Source organism: Crassostrea angulata, chromosome 1, assembly GCF_025612915.1.
Source record: "Crassostrea angulata isolate pt1a10 chromosome 1, ASM2561291v2, whole genome shotgun sequence".
Taxonomy (NCBI): Eukaryota; Metazoa; Mollusca; class Bivalvia; order Ostreida; family Ostreidae; genus Magallana; species Magallana angulata.
In genome coordinates, this window is record NC_069111.1 from 13,870,996 (window position 1) to 13,876,995 (window position 6,000).

Sequence of the window (6,000 nt, forward strand, 5' to 3'; positions counted from 1 at the left end):
ATTTGTTTGCGCAATACTACCTTGCGTTTGTGATTCTGTGGTGTAGAGGTTAGCGAGGAGTACTGGGAACATAAGTATGAAGAATCAGGTGTTCGATTCCAATGAATCGTGTTGTAAAAATTTTTCATGTCTTTGTATGAATTCGAAAAAGAAAGTAAAAATTGCGTTGTTATGAATTGAACACACGCACTTAATCAGTCTTTATTTTTTTTCCTTAACTGCTAAATAAGTTACAATAATCTTTAGTATATTTATTTTTTTTAAATAAACATGTTACTTTGTTGAGGGGGTACAAATTATAGACTTTAAGACGAAAGATTGGAATTATTCTATTTCCACGCATATAATAAATTCTCTGGAATAAGAATATTTGAAGTTAATACACGTATTATTCTAAACGCGTGATTGTCATTTGAAACATACTAGTGATAGGGTTGTGGCCACTTGTGGGCATATGCCTCGGCTTATTCCCCCAGGTTCTTTATAATAGCTGTCACGCTCAGTGCTATAGAAACACATGTCTCTGGTGTTGGAAAGGATAAAGTGGAACCACATCCTTTGTACTTTCTTTGACTTAGTTATTTCATTATAAAAAAAAAAAGCTGGTTTAAAAAAAATCATATTTAGAAAGGTTTTCTGTATTAATAGACCATGAATAGAGTATGGAGTGACATAAAATGGCTGATGTTAATTTTATATTATATAATGCTGGTGTGAATGACGAAGCTACTTCGACCCAAACACGTTTCCTCAGATTTCCTTCCCAGTATTGTTCACAAATCAATAGATCTTGTGCTATAAACATTAACGACATTTTAAACGTCATTTCATAAATGGCAGCATACTGTACGTTGTTCTATTCACATTAAGAATATTGAGGTTTTAGAACCATTTTAATAAAGAGCTTGGACTTTGGGTAGCTGAGCCAAACAGCAATGTGACTTCGGCCAGTCTATTTCATAGTTGTCCACTCAGCTATAGCACATAAAATCAACAACTTTTGTCTAGCTTTTGAGTTAGCAATGCATTCTGTGCATATTTCACTCGAAGGCAGTGCCATTTGTCGCTTTTCTTAATGCAAGAAATAATAAATAGTTACGTCTTACAGAGGTCTTAATGTTAAATGGTTCCATCAACTACACGTATGCGTCATGCTCTATAAGTTAATTTTACATCCACAAAAACATTGGGCTCATCTACATGTAGCTGGGACTCGTATGTAACCTGAGTAAAATGACCATGTATGAAGTCAGGGTCATGGTTTCCAAATAATATATGAACTCTTTTTATAACCAAAAAACTTCAAAACTAAATGACTAAAAAAACTCAAAAACAAAAAACTAAATAAATTTGAAATATATATATACAATTCGGATTAGAAATTGCACCTCAATAAAGAATTCTCTTTATCAAATTATTTTATGCATTTAACATACCCTGTCATTCATTAGCTGTACCATTGTTTATAGTTTATAATGTTATCTCAAAATTTGAAAGTCAAATATCAAGTAATAGGCAAGATAAGAGTTCATAATTCTTTGTTTTGTAATCAAAGCTCGAATATTGTCTTTTTTTTTTTTACCAATGTGTTATATTGGTGTAAGTTTTGATCAAATGTAACTTTCCTTTGTTGATAATAGTATTTATGAAGATATTTAGTTTAATATAAATTGTTTTTTACATGTCATTTTGTCTAAGAAATGGTTATTCTCCTCATTTCATTTTTTGTAAACAACTATAAGACTCGAGCAATCAATTCTTACCTCTGTAACTCGCTTGTAACTTTACTTTAACATTCAATATGTTGGTCAATCATTTAAAATGAGCCTTAAAGGTTATCCTGTATACGTTAAAAATAAATTTTATTTCTTTTCTTCTCACTTCTTAGATTTACCTTTCATTTCCTCTGCAATATGGCGAAGTGTGTCATTGCGTCGGCTGTTCTGTGAAATCAATATGAGAGTATGGTTTGGAATGGAGACGATATAATTTTTTGTGAATGTAAAATACATATGAATTATCCAAAAAAAATATTTTGCATCACATTCATTTAATTTTAAGACTTATAAAATACTATCAATATAGCCATTAAAAGGCATTCTTTTTGCGATGTTGGAAAAAAACATTTAGTATTGTCTGTATGAGAAAGTGATATTTTTTATGCGTTTTTATACACTATTAACCTATTTGGATATTTGTGCATGGGTATGAGAAAAGACTACATGGATGTAGAAAAAATGACAGCAAGTGTGTTTCAAAATGTAAGTCGTTTAAAAATACTTTTATTAAACAAACCCCCCAAAAATCCATAGAATTTTCCTTCCGAATGACAAATGTTAAATTACAGAAAAATATATGAAAAAGGTAAGATAAAATGGAACGTCAATATAATGTTTTATGATAATTATTATTATACGAGTTGTATGTGTGTATCTAATCCTGTAATTAACTAATGATATTCGTAATTTATGACGGAGAACAATGTCTAATCGACAGTAACTTTAGAGGAACTGAAGTTCAGTTATCGAAAATTATAGTACTGTAATGAGGTTTGGTTTTTTTTAAGCGTCGTTTTCATTCTGTCATAATGGTTGTTGTTCACTCTGTAAACTGAGTATCTAAATATACCTTATTCAATAAAGTCCATAAAATTGTTTTCCACTCAAATTCCGGATTTATAATGCCGTGTCCGAAAATTAATTTTCATTTTTTATCTTTGTCAGCCGATTTTTTCCACATGTTTTACTGGTACTTTTAAAGGCGTCATTTTTAATGTGTTGCCTAATTAAATATATATTTCTAAGCAATGAATTGATATTGTCAAAATATTTGATCTGTTTATCATCTTATAAAATTAAACTCAGAAAAATTCATTGGTGTCAAAATTGGGAAATTTAGTCTAATTTTGTTAGTCTTATTTTCATTTAAGAAATGCAGTGCTATTCATGTCACAACAATAGTTTAACTTCAATCTTTTGGTCTAAATCATACTGCAGATTTTATTTAACTTATACTTTCAGATAATTTCAAACATGCTGAAAAAGCATTCATAGAAATCGTATTACAAAAGTTTATCAATAATCTTATATAATGTTAATGCCAGCAGAATAAGTTTGCATGGTTAAAGTAATTCTATAAATGTTTTTGTGTTATCATCATGCAGATTTTCGTAACAAATAATCAAAAATCAAAGGTAATAATAGATATTAAAGATAGATTTTCATTACTATCAGAAAATTTTAAGCTTTTAAGCGTTGCTTACAAGATACTTCATTGACAATGATAGATGGTAGACAGCAATCTTCTTGTACGTGTTTGAGAGATATCACTCCGGGTAAAAAAAACGTTAAGTTTGATGAAGCAAGTGTATTCCAAAGGTCAATAGAAAAATTAACATTTTTTTAAGGTACAAATTACATATAAAGTACCGTTAAAACAAAAGAACAATATGAAACTTTCTCAAAATGTATTTTCCACCAATGACAACTAAAGGTAATGCAGAATCTGATCTCGAAAATTGTAAATTGTTACAGCCCTGAGGCTATCATAAATGTCGTGTTCCAGTCTTTATACATATCTTTCATATAATATCTTGGGGGAAATGTTGAAGCTTGTCCAATATCTGTTTGGATGATTGATTAATTAAACCCAGAAAAAGAACAATAAGGGTTAATATTATTTAATTATACAAAAAATCTAAATCATTAAGTAAGACGAATTCACTATAATACAACAAATAACTGGTTATAACGCTGTGCCGGATAACTATGCCAGTGGCAATTTTGCACCCGTCTAAACTGCTTGTATCAAAATATTCAAATATGTCATATAATAGACCATTGCTTAAAAAGATTATAACCACCTTTGTTATTAATGTATCTCACCTATCAGGTGAGATATTTACCTTTGAAAATTAATTCCTACAGGAAAACAAGTTTTCCTTAGGAAAAACAATTTTCCTATAGGATATTTGAGTATCGTACCGGAATAAAGAACTTCCTATAGGAACTTAAATTCCGATAGGATTTGAACAAAACTCCCGTCGGATTTTAAAATCTGACAGGAAATCATAATTTCCTGAAGAAAAAACTACCTGTCTGAATAAAAAAATTCCTGCAGGAAATACTTTTCTCCCGTAGGAAATTGAATTTCTATGGGAATTTTTTGAAAATCCTATAGTATTTTCAATAAACCCTTAGGAAAGTTGTTTTTTCTATGAGAATTATTGTTTTCCTATGGGATATTATTTTTAAGGTAAATATCTCGCCTGCAAGGTGAAATACACTAAAACCAAAAGTGATGATATTCTCTCTAAACAATGGTCTATCATTTGGTATATATGGATTTTTACCAAACTGTAGCTTAAGCGGGTGCAAAAATCATACGAATAATCAAAAAATAATTTTTGAAAATACATTTTACTTGCACTTATTACGATGTAATGAATATTTTTTCTTTGTAATTTTTAGGTAAACATATTTTGGAAGCAATTACACTACATGTACACAAATGCAACTTTTTCTCCCTTTCAAGAGCTTAATTTGAAAAGATTGTTAAATTGTGATTTCAACATTTACATGTTACAAACTATACGTTTTTGTTTTTCTAAAATATAAAAAAAAGGAACAGGTATGATTTGACAAATAATCAAACACTTTGAACTTTAAAAGAAAAAAATATATATATATGAATTTTGATGATGAAATCTGTATTTTTTCCTGAGATAAAAAATTAATATTTGCTTAATGCATGTAGCTCCACGATTAAGTCTTACTAGTATTTAATAAATAACATTTATCAACAATAACAATATAAAGACGACTATAAAATCTCGTGGAAAATCATTGGCAAAATTCTGATTTGACTCGACGCACAAGAATAAGAGATGAATAAATACATTATGTCGATTTACCGAATAAACAAGAATAATCAACATACACATATAATCTTCATATTGTCTTAGAAACAGCAACATCAAGTACAAAACATCGTTGAAAATTTCTGATACCGAAATAATGGAAAAGACGAGACACTGACTCCGTTTCCTTAAGTACTTCTCCTTGGTTAAAAGTACGACAACCGTGACATTCAATGCAATGGAAACACCAATGATGATAGCCAAAATAAAGTAAACATATCTTTGGTTTACGAAAGGATCGAGCAGAGCCTCATTCGTTGTATAGTTTATGACAGAAGAATTCACCATTATATTTTTATAACGCACAATTCTATCTATAAGAAACCCCTGCAGAAATAGCTGTGCTCCAGCTACTTTGCTTAATGCATGTAGCTCCACGATTAAGTCTTACTAGTATTTAATAAATAACATTTATCAATAATAACAATATAAAGACGACTACAAAATCTCGTGGAAAATCATTGGCACAATTCTGATTTGATTTATGTTTGGTCTCATTGAACAGCACCATCGTTAGGGTTTTTTTTAATCTTATGTTTTCTAGTCCTCTTTACCAATACTTATCTTATCATAAAATGCTTCGTCATTGTTGCATATTTCGGACTACTTGTGATTATTTCCCAACCGTGACAGTATTAGATTTGCAATCTAATATTCTTAGCCGAATCAGCTGCAGCGCGTCGTGAACGAGATCTACCATTGGAAATATTCTACAGATTGTCGAATTTAAAGTACGAATGAGAGTTTTGGTGAGAAAAGTCGTGTATTAGAAGTAAATAAAAAATGGAAACATTTTTAGAACATTAAACATTTTAAATAATACTGAGGGTTTTTCCCCCAGAAATATACATTGTATAAGATGGTAAAAAAAATCAACCTGTCATTCAGTCTTCACTGATGTGTCCGTACAGCTTTCAGTTTTAATTAATTAGTTGTCGTTCGCCCTTTTTTTAGCTGGACAATGGACAGGAGAGGAAATAAGACTGCATGGAGAATATTGCTAACTGAGAGTGCAATGTTAACTTTTGGATCCGTATAAGTGGATGGCTTGATAAAAGAGAGAATCTGAAACACAAACATTG